The sequence below is a fragment of the Aphelocoma coerulescens genome, chromosome 2, assembly GCF_041296385.1.
Source record: "Aphelocoma coerulescens isolate FSJ_1873_10779 chromosome 2, UR_Acoe_1.0, whole genome shotgun sequence".
NCBI classification, from domain to species: domain Eukaryota; kingdom Metazoa; phylum Chordata; class Aves; order Passeriformes; family Corvidae; genus Aphelocoma; species Aphelocoma coerulescens.
In genome coordinates, this window is record NC_091015.1 from 136069170 (window position 1) to 136081378 (window position 12209).

Consider the following 12209-nt stretch of genomic DNA (forward strand, 5'->3'; position numbering starts at 1 on the left):
TCTTTTGTTAATACAGAATGTGGAATTCCAATTTGCATTTGCATCACTTGGCAAACCTGCTGTAAAAACAAACTCAACACCACCATTCCTCTTTTTTAAAATATTTTGTCTAGTTGTATTACCAGAGATCTTTGTCAGAGATCTTTGCTTGAGGTCAAAGGGGCCATTGTATTGCCTGTATTCATAAAAGTGTAAATAATCTAACAGGACATAGAAGATTGACATGAGTTGAAGGTGTCTCCTTCAGTCTTTGCCAGTTCTTCCCAAATTGAACGCAGATGTATTTAGGGGAAAACTACTGATGACTCTCAAAATGAAGGAGTACAAGAGTAGCCCTTCCAGTGACAGTAACTTTAATCCAGGTGATATAAATAATTGAAATGCATCTCTCTTAAACTCTTTCAGCGCCAAGGAATAAGTGCCACAAAATGAGTTGAAAAAAATTAACAATAAAACATTTTTGCCCAAGTCCAAGGTTTTAACTCAGCATCAAGATTGATAAAACCATAACCACCATTCTGTTCAGCAGTAAGAAATGCTTTTTATCCATCCTGTTTGCCTCATAATATATGGTTTCCCCAGAATTCTTCCAGTCAGTGCTTCACTGAAAATAAAAAGTGCCATTTATCCTTCTTCCCTAATAAATGTTCACATCAAGATGTTACGAAGTTTTTAAAAGGCAGTGACTCTCACACACTTTGCCTAAAATGGAGGTAGTTCATTGGAGTTTTTAAAGTAGATCACAGGACTGAGCTACATTTCTTTCATCAATTTTAAAAAGAAACATAGTAACAGATATGAAAGTTCTTTAATATGAAAGAACTCTTACTTCAAGTGCAGCACTATGTGTTGTTTGATCTGGTCTGTAGTGTGTAATTTCCACCTCTGTGTTGAAAGTAAGGCTTTTCCATATTGTTTAAGAAAACATTTGTGAACCACATTTGGTCCAGGGGCTGCATATTTCAGTTTATATAGAAAATGCAAAACAAATGGAAAAAGTTGATCTACCCAAGATCCAACGTGATTGGGGGTATCTGCACCTAAACTGCCAACACTCAAGAACAAACTCATGTGAGGCAAAAATTCCAGAGGTAATCGATGTAAAAAATTTGTCTGATGCTAGTGGCTGTCTCTTTGTTTCCATGTCATTAGGGTTAGGCTTGCTTGAAATTTTTATAACAGCACTTCCCAACAGAAGACAATATTTAACCATAACCAGCAAAAGGAAAACATGAATCTCATTTCTTCTGATGTAAATGTGACACCTTGATGAATATTGTTATATTTTCATGTCACAGTGGCTGTTGAACCATGTGAAGCAGATTAAATGAAGGGGGAAAAGTAAATGTAGCACAATCTGCAGACAGCTATCCTTCACACATCTACATTCCTCATCTGAAAGGCCTATGAGTGCTTATCCTATCTTTATGTGAGAATGACTAAAGCATGGACAATCCCACCTCAGAACTGGACAAAAAATTGAAAGCTTTTGGATTCCTAATCTCTCCTTGGAATGAGAGAGAGTGAAGAAAAAAAATAGACAATTTACACAAATCTGCTCTTTATCACAGGGCATAAGGTATTCTGCAAAAGGTAAGTGTTCACATTTCTTACCATCTTTAAGCACACCAGGCTAAGCCAGAATCACAGGAGTCAAAGAAACGTGCAGAGTTGCTTTTTTCTCTATAAAAAAGTCCTTTAGATGGCAACTTCCCAGAATATAACTGTATCTGGATAAGTACTCTCTATTTTCTCACTGACAACTAGTAAATGGGAGTGGTGTTTTAAATTTAGAGTAGTTCAAATGAATGCTTTTTAATGAAATTTGACTACTTTGCTTATGGACAAAACGAAACTATAACACATTGTGAGCAAATAATTTTACCATCTAAAGTATAGCCCTGAAAGCCCAGCATAGCACGCTCTTCAAAGGCTTTGGGAAACAAAACATGAAATCATGTCAGAAATCAGAGTAACTCGACCTAAGTACGAAGAGAGTTAACGAGTTCTTCCTAAAATGGGAAGAAGCCTTCTGTAGATAGAAGGGTTCTTTCCCCTTCGTTCTAGTGTCATAGGGTTGAGATGAAGTTCAAAGTCAGACAAAGTCAATATCTTTGACCTTCTCTTAGCAAAACAAACACTAATATTCAGTAACAGCTCAATAGCAATGAATGTTTTTCTTAAAGGACAGGGCAGAGTCAGGGACTTTGCTCTCCCTTTCCAAGGGTAAACTTGTTCCACTGCTGGAACACTTTAAGTCAGCTCAGAAACTGAATGATGCCAATGTACTAGCGTGGCAAGAGTAGCTCCATGGACATGGAAAACGAAGAAGGAAGGATTTGGATCTTATCAGTCTTGTAGTTACTGAATACAAAAGCTAAGTTCTTGCCTTATGTCTGAACATCGAAAGAACAAAAATCTTTTGATAAGTTATCATCCCATACTAATTCCACATCTACCTTTCCTTTATCATGTGCTTAAACAAGTATTTCTTCATGGTGAATTTTTCTGAGTTTGTACAAAGGTTTGACATTGACATTTTTGTAGAACTTCTATGCCATATGTCATTTTTGCTTTTCACTTTCTACCTTTGATTAGTTTTACTTGCCTTTAACCACATTTTTGTCCCTATCTCCTTGATTTTTTTATTATAAACCATTCACGTAGATATTCTGAAACAATTATAAGCCTTGCCTTTTTAAGATTTTGATTTACCTTTACATTCAGTAAGTAGGAATCATCTTTCTCACAAATGACTAAATTTTAAGTGTGTTCTGGGATTTTGGCAAGTTTTTAAGCTTTTTTTCCTGTGGTTCATCTATAGTGATGATCTGTGCCTGTGCATCTCACTTATAATGTATAAAGGCTTCATCAAATGGTTGTTCCAATCTCAGGAGGCAATACTTGCTGCAATAATTCTTGACAAATGCAGACCAAATGATATTGGCTGCTGCTGCATTCAGTTCTGTTTGGTAGAGCAAATGTGGTCTTCATGTTTAGTGTATTTCTAATCTTACTTCTTTGCAGCTGCAGTCTAGACTTTTCTAAAATAAAATGTCTGTTCAACAGCAGGGCACAGTTTAGGGCTGTACTTGCTTTCATACTACATGGAGTCTTTGTAATTTCTGGAAAACAAGAGATGTTTTCTGCTTCACTTTTCTTTTGTCCTACAGTCTTTGAAGTGGTGACTTTTTTGACCTCATGTTGGATATTTCGATGGGGTTATGCTTCACAAGTTCACTACTGTAGGGGTATTGTCTTGTTTTCCTTCCAAGAAATTGATCTGGCTTTGCTCTGCTATCATAGAATAACTCAGGTTGGAAGTTTCAAAGCAGGGTCAGCTCTAAGCTCAGATCATGCTGCTTGGGGATTTGGCCAGTTGGGTCTTATAAGCTTCCAAGAACACAGATCGTCCAAACTCCCTGGGCAACCTGTTTTGTTGCTGTTCTGTCCACGTGAAGGAAAAGCTTCTTAATATATTATGGCTGAACTACTTGTTTCAATTTATGTCCATTTTCTTTTGTTCTTCTGTTGAGCACACTGAAGATACTGTCTCCATCTGCTCAGTTACCTCCAGATAGCTTCTTCTAGACTGGCCTCAGGTCTTCCTCAAACCCATCTCTCCTCCAGGCTGACTAAGGCCTATTCTTAACCTCTTCTCAGGACAAATGCTCCAGCCCCTGATCATCTTGATGACCCTCTGCTGAAGTCACTCCATCTTACTGGTGTCTTCTTTTATTGCATAGGGTGTGTCGGAGGAAACTGGATGTACTGCAGTGTTCTAGATGTGGCCTAAAAACTGTCAAATAAAAGTGAATAATTGCTTCTGCTAATACATTCCAGGAAGCCTTTGATGTGAGGACATGCTGCTAGTTGATATTCATTTGGTCTACCAAGGCCTCAGGTCCTTTTCCACAGAGCTGCTCCCTGCTAGTATCCTAGTAGGCCCAGCTTGTATCAAAGGTTTCTTCCCAGCTGAATGATTTGGCATCTGTCCTTGCTGAGATCCCATCGGCTCATTCCTCCACCTGTCTATAATCTTTTCCAACTTTTATCAGCTTCTTCACTTCCAATCAGTCAAACACCACAGAGCTTCCCCACCTTCTGTGCAGTTGGGGTTCAGCCTCTGCTGAGTCTGTGTCATCTTCCCAGACACTATGTATGTCTGATCTTTGTTCCGCATCTCCTTAATGCGGCAACCTGGCCCCTCAAAAAACGCACGGCTGCTCCAAGTGAGGACATGGTCTCCCACAATGTCAGCCTTTAGGCTCCTTCCAGAGCCCTGTTGGGAACAAGGCCTCCTCTTTCCCAGATGCAGCTGCTTGACATTCCCAAATCAGAAGGCAGCCAAGATAAAAGATGTATGCACTTTTTAGCATAAACAGCTGAAAAAGTATTTAGCAGCTGATAGATTTGGTAGAAGAAAAATTGTGGAATAGCTACCCTTTCCCAGCAACAGTCACTCCAAAGTTTCTAGAAGACTGTCTACAGGTCCCCAAAGATGTTAGAATAAGGTCTCAGAAGATACAGAAGAAGAGCCTGGAAAGTACTCTACAAACTATTGTGTCCGTTAGCTTCAGTTTTGCGTATTTTAGCAGTTCTTGTTTACATTAAAGCCACATTCTCCTACCAATCTCATTCTCCATTTTGGGTCTCCAATTCTTACTACAATTCAGTCTTGAATTAAGGATTCTATAAAACCTCAAAATCACATATTTAACTTGACAGTCTCAAATCTGTTGTAAATGCTTGAAAAGTTTCATCCTCTCATTTAAGTTTTCATAGGAAAGTGATATCTTTTAAAAGACTCTTTCTCTCTAGGAGTTCTGTTTTCCTAAAATATCTGTAGTACAGGCTGATAACTGCTTTATGCCATTTCACTTTTCCAGAATAATAAATGCTTCTCATACCTCTGGCCCAAGAGTACATATATAAAAAAGAAAATACCTTCTGCTTATCTTTTCTTAAAATTATATTTATTCATCCTTATGAAGATATGAAATTCACATTCAACTTTTCTGCTGTATTTCTGAGGAAATTTTACTGCATTTAATTATTTATCTTATTAGCTACTAGGCATTTAATAATTCACCACTTCAACTTTCATGTTTTAAGAAACTCTTCCTGCATTTCTTTAGACAGTGCTCTGTGGGAAACTTGTGTCAGATTATATGACAACATAATACTGAGCAAGTATGCAACATAAAAATAAAAATGTTGTGAAGATGAGAAACAGACATCCAAGCAGACATTGCACAACAAAAAAATTTTTAAAAGTTGCAATACTCAGGTATTACTTTTTTCTACCACAGATCTAAAAAGGTTACCTGTTTAGTGCCAATAGAAGATAGAAAAAGAGACAGAAGGGCATTTAAGGACACAGATTTAGACTCTTGCCTGAAGTTGAAAGCAATAAACTACATAGCCCAGAGTCACAAAGAAGGCGAGCAACTGATCCAGAAACTGATGTGACATTTTCTGCTTTGAATACAGTGAACTGGTCACTAAACCCCATATTCTTTAAATATTTAGACACTTTTCTCAGCTTTAAATTTAGTTTCCTTAAGCAAAGTTCATGTTCAAACATAATTTAGAAGGTTGTTCTGCTCACAGAATTTCCATATGAAGGAAGAAGCTGAACAGCTTTCCAGATTCCTGGATTGTGAGTACATATGTTCCTGACACAGCTGGTGAGGGAGTCAAGAAGGGAAGGTTCCCCAGTGGACCTGTTGTTTTTGAACAGAGAAGGACTGGTGGGTGATGTTGTGGTCAGAGGCCATCTTGGGCACAGCAATCATGAAATTAGAGTGTTCAGTTCTCAAAGAAATAAGGAGGGGGATCAGCAGCCCTTCCATGTAGGACTTCCACAGGGCAGACTTTGGCCTGTTTAGGAGATTTGTTGACAGAGTCCCCTGGGAGGCAGTCCTGAAGGGCTAAGGAGTCCAGGAAAACTGGACATTCTTCAAGAAGGAAATATTAAAATACAGAAGCAGGCCATCCTCATGTACTGAGTGATGAGATAGCAGGGAAGACGACCAGCCTGACTGAACAGAGAGCTCTGGCTGGAACTCAGGAAAATAAGGAGAGTTTGTGACCTTTGAAGGAAGGGGCTGGCAACTCAGGAGGACTACAAGGACATTGTGAGGTTAAACAAACAGAAAATTAGAAGGGCCAGAGCTCAGCTAGAACTTAATCTGACTAGTGTCATAAAAGACAATAAAAAATGTTTCTATAAATACAAAGCAACAAAAAGAAGGGCTAAGGCAAATCTCCTTGTAATACCTTCTTTGCCTTAGTCTTTAGTAGCAAGGCAGTTGTTTTCTGGGTACCCAGTCCCCTGAGCTGGAAGACAGAGATGAGGAGCAGAATGAAGCCCCCATAAACCAAGAGAAAATGGTCAGTGAACTGCCACAGCACTTTAGACACACACAGGTCTACAGGGCCAGATGGGATCCACCCAAAGATGCTGAGGGAGTTGGGGGAAGTGCTCTTTGAGCCACTTTCCATCATTTACCAGGAGTCCTGGCTAACTGGGGAGGTCCCAGCTAACTGGAATTTGGCAAATGGGACAGGATGCAGTTGTTGTCTATCTAGATATCAGTAAAGGTTTGGGCACCATTTCACACAGCATTCTTCTGAAAAATTGGTGGTTCACGGCTTGGATGCGTAAAAATGCTGGCTTGATGGCTGAGCCCAGAAAATACTGGTGAATTAAGTTAATATCCAGCTGGTGTCTGGTCACAACTGGTGTTCCCATGGCTCAGTGCTGGGGCCAGTTCTGTCTAATATCTTTATTGCTGGCTTGGATGAGGGAATCAAGAGCACCTTCCAACAGTTTGCAGATGACACTAGGCTGGGCAGGAGTGTTGATCTGCTGGAGGACAAGAAGGCTCTGCAGAGGGATCTAGACAAGCTGAATTGTTGGGCTGAGGCAAATTATGAGGTTCAATATGTTAACAATAACTCCATGCAGTGCTGCAGGCTTGCAACAGAGAGGCCAGAAAGCTGCCCAGAGGAAAAGGACCTGGGGGTGCTGGTCAACATCGGCTGAACATGATCCAGCTGTGCCCAGGTGGCCAAGAAGGCCAATGGCATCCTGACCTGTATCAGCAATGCTGTGGCCTGCAGGACCAGGGCAGTGATCATACCCCTGTACTCACCACTGGTGAGGCTGCATCTCAAATCATGTGTTTAGTTATGGGGCCCTCACTGCACAAAGGATATCGAGGTGCTAGAGTGTGTCCAGAGAAGGGCAACAGAGCTGGGGAAGGGTTTGGAGCACAAGTCTTATGAGGAGCAGCTGAAGGAGCTGGGGTTCTTTAGCCTGGAGAAAAGGAGACTCAGGGGGAACAGCTACCTGAAATGAGGTTGTAAGAAGGTGGGGTTTGGTCTCTTCTCCTAAGTAATAAATGACAGGACAAGAGGAAATGGCCTCAAGTTGCACTGGAGGAGGTTTAGATATGATATTGCGAAAATTTTTTTCACTGAAAGGGCTATGAAGCTTTGGAACAGGCTGCTCAGGGAAGTGGTGGAGTTACCATTCCCGGAGATATTTAAAGGATGTGTAGATGAGGCACTTACAGACCTGGTTTAGTGGTGGACTTGCGAGTGCTGGTTTAACAGTTGGATTTGATGATCTTAGAGGCTTCCAACCTAAATGATTCTATGATGCTATGTTCCTAAGATGAATACTCTAAAGGTCAGGAGAAATACTGAAGAATATACACACCCATTCTCCAAAATGAGTGCCAAGTTGCTACATATCTTTGCTTTATATAGAAAAAGAAATATTAGAAGTGTTTAAAGTGACATAATGCTAGAGTAAGAACCTGATTGACAGATGACAAATGTTGAACACCCACTAAAATATTATTCTTTTTCATTTCAGTACTCGTCAAAGTTCTAAAAAGGGTGCTTCAATCCAGCAGAAATGAAATATGAACTTCTGCACTTGGGAGTGAGAAATGTTGCTTTTTTTAGTATTGGAAAAAACTGGATTTTTCAACTCCATTTTCAATTATAGAGATGCTTAAAACACCATATAAAGAAAGACACTATATCATCAAGGAGCTATGAGAGAACAAAAAAATGCTTATGTTTGGTTATGATGATCCCACAAGACAAGCACTGAAGACACTACTCTGATGCTTAGGGAGACTTTGTTTTATAATTTATCTATCCAAAGAAATTAAGTACTGATGCATTCATCTGTTTTCATTATACTGGTTATGATAAGATTCCTAAGCAATGCCCAGAGTAGTGAAATGTGACACAACAACCAAAGGAAAGTCTGGAAAATGTATGCTTAAAATGACAAGTACACTTAGCCTAGTAAATTCTTTAACCCTTTTGTTTCCCTCCTCTGTGACCAGCAGTTTCTGCTGATGTGTCAGTGAGAAGAATACTGATTTTATCAGTGCCTCAAAGTGTGCTAATTACCTCATTTCTAAGAAATGCTATATTACGACTGGCAACAGCTCTTTAGCATCCACTCTACTCAGCAGGAACTTCTTGGCAGAGAAGAGTTCTTGATACATGTAATTAGCATTTCCTCTCATTATAAATAATTGTTCCTCATTTTCTACTAATTCTTTTCTAGGCTATTGATATACTTGCAGTAACAATAGACAAACCTGAGCAAACTGGGATTTGGAGCATCTTATGAGGAGAGACTGTGGGAGCTGGGCCTGTTTAGTCTAGAAGACTGAAAGGAGATCTCATCAATACATATAAATATCTCAAAGGTGGGTGTCAAGAGGATGGCGCCAGACTCTTTTCAGAGGTGGCCTGTGACAGGATGAGGAGTAATGGCCATAAACTAAAACACAAGAGTTCCACCTCAACATGAGGAAGAACTTTACACTGAGGGAGGCAGAGCACTGGAGCAGGCTCCCCAGGTAGGGTGTGGAGTCTCTCTCTCTGCAGACACTCAAAGCCCATGTGGACTGTTCCTGTGCTACCTGGTCCAAGTGGCCCTTCCTTGTCAGAGGAGTTGGACCAGATGATCTCTAGAGGTTCCTTCCAAGCCCAACAATTCTGCGAAATTGTTTCATGAATCTTCCATATGCTGATTTTGTTACTGTGTAGCCAATGGCACAGCAATTGGCTACACAGTATATTAATGATATTAATGCTTGTGTTTGATGAAAGTTATATTTTAAACCTGTTTGGAAAAAATGTATAATGCTGAGAATATGATTGTCCACATAGTACATAGTGTTCTATCATCTTTGTTTGAAGCTTTTATCTTTGGTACAATTTGATATACTAGGTAGGATTCAGTTCAAGATGAAGACACCAAAAGTACCATCTGTGTATAATCTGAGTGCTTAAACCTCCAGTGTAATTAACAAGGACACAGTCAATACAGTCAATGATGTGGAGAGTTATTCAAGCAGCCTTCCAGGGTGTGTGTCTGATGTGATTTGAGATTTCATCATTTCATCATTTCACCTTCAAAAAGGCACAAATATTCTTAAGTTCCTTGGCTTCTTAAGCCCTTCATATCTGTGAAGCAGACATTTCAAGTGTCTGGGCATCTTAAATGAAACTAGAAGTTGATGTTTAGGCAATGGAAAATCTGCCTCAGTCAGCTGAAATTGTTTCTAGGCTCCACTGCTCCTCAGCTGCCATTATTTTTTCAGGAGCTTGGATAGCTCTTTGGCAATTATAGTTAGTTGTTATCATATTAAACTTACAACTACCATTATAGGCCTGGGTGACTCGTGATTTCAAACTCCACCTACAACACTGCTGTAGTTGATGACATTTCTGTCACCATGCTGCCAGAAGGATGTAGATACTCCCAGCACATTCTTGAGTGAATAATTTGTTTCCTATTCTCACTTCACTCTGTGCTAAAAAGGCCTTTTTTGGTTCTTGAAATACAAAATACAGCAGAAAACTTGCATTCTTTCCCAGGATGATCCAGAGGTAGGAGTAGATTTGTAGTCTGGGACCTTGCAGAGCTCAGGTTAAGGTACTGCTCTCCACATTATTCTTGCCTCTGTATGATGGCTACCAGTATGATGAAGTATCAAAAAAACAAGGGAGAAATATGGATGTGTGAGGTTTTTTGAACTTTACTGTGCTTGGAGATACAGGACAGGAAAAAAAAAACGCATTTTAGACTTCAACTGTATAAATTATTGTCTGCCACTATAGATACAATATCAAAAGTATCTCAAATCCCAGGCAGGTATTTTCAACTTAGTCAGAAAGTAAAATAAATTGCAATAAATATTTCAAACAACTGCCTAATATTAGGAATCAGCATAAAATTATTTTGCTGTAAATACACTACTCTTAAATTACAACAATTCAGCTTTTATACATTCATAATTCATTTACTAAAATAAATGTCACTCAATATGATGAAGTTCATCCTACTTTGTTGAGCAATGGATAATCACCCATTACTCAGAAATTCAGAATTTATAGTCTTAATGAAAGGAATACACTGCACAAGAACCATGCCTACTTTGAGTCATCACTTTTATTGTGCAGTGAACATAAAGATGCTGCATTTCATAAACTTATATCCTATTCTTTTTGACCCATGCCTTCGTACAGCCTATTGCCCAGACAAAATTTAGATCTTATGCTAATATGTTATAATGTCATTTCTCCTTTTTTTTTTATTTTCCTATGCATGAACACTGGTTCTGTGGAAATGTAGATATTTTCTATTGAAACCTTGAAATCTAGTCTATTTCCTAGAACTGAGTCTTTCAGAAGATAAACTGAGTTATTTTTCTTTCTTAGATTCTTCTACATTCTTTCTCATTCTTGATTATATAACTTTTCTCACTGGTAACATTTGCCGACATTAAGTACAAGAATTATTGCCCTTTATTTTTTTCCAGGCTGCTCAGTAACCATGTTGTGGCCGTCTCGGCTGGCTCATTCTGTCTTAATTAGGTTTACAGATATTTTGACTCATTCAAAGTCTCACTAATGCTTTGTCTCTGGCCCATAATGGTCTTTTATCACAGGTCTAATTGTTTTCTTTGTCTTTTCTGAGATGGCTGAAGAGTCAGGAAATAGTTCTTTTTGTGTATGTTGCAGATGGTTCCATCCACTTCTTATTTTTCTCCCTGCTGATGTCTTTGATGTGTTTTTTCTTCATTCTCTTCATTTTAGACATTCCTCTCCTTGGCACAGACCTTCATGAGAACTTTAGTGTGGCTTCACGGGTCTTGCTTGCTAAATTTCATTGCATTATCTGGTGATTGACTCTTTCAGAAGAAAACTGAATGCACACGTGCATGTGATTTTCTTCGTTAGCTTACTTGTCAAGCCTGAGAGTAACTATCACTCTTTCACTATTTGCAACTCCTTGGCAACTGACCAGTACAACACACTTGGGTTGAAACACTCTCATGCTCTAAGGCCTTTCACATTCACAATATACTTTTTCCAATAATGCTTATTAGCATTGCTCATAACCTTTTTTGTTTACATTTAGGTGAGTAGTTGCACTGACTGCCTGTTGACATGGAATCAAATAATTATAGATGGTAAGGGAAATAAAAGAATTTTCTCATAACTGGTCTGTTTGTAGGAAAGTACAGCTCAGTTTTACAGATGTGAAAGCTATGACTATTTCACATTTGCTTGTATATCCTTGCTGTTCTGTATAGTGCCCTGTATCACAAGAGACTCCAAGTACTGCCGTAAGGTGAGTATGAGGAAATAATTATAGCAATCGAAAATGTGACTAACTAGTAAAATCTGCCCTCTGAACTTCCTGACATGTTAAGCTGGTGTGTTCCCTTTGATGACTTATTGCAGCTCAGATGAAATCAAAGGACCTGCGGCAATTCAAAGGAGCTGAGAATTCTTATTGTATTCAAACAATGGAAAGACAGTTCCTGATATTAACACGAACAAATAAGAACTTCATTTCAGAAGAAAGAAAATTGAATGAAACGAATCATCCAACATCTAGTCTTGCAAGGACAAATTATGTGTTCAAGTTTCTTGTATAATCATGCAAAGGAATACCTGCAGCTTAAGTAGCAGTTTTGGACAGGCTGGGTATACCTATAGTAATATAACTAATTACGACACCTTATACTTAACACCTTTCATCACAAAGTACACTATCAAGCACTAGTCATTTGATTCTTACGACATGTCTGTAGAAGACTATTATACTGTTGTAGAGATTGCACACAGAGATTAAATGGTTTGGGTTAGGCCACACA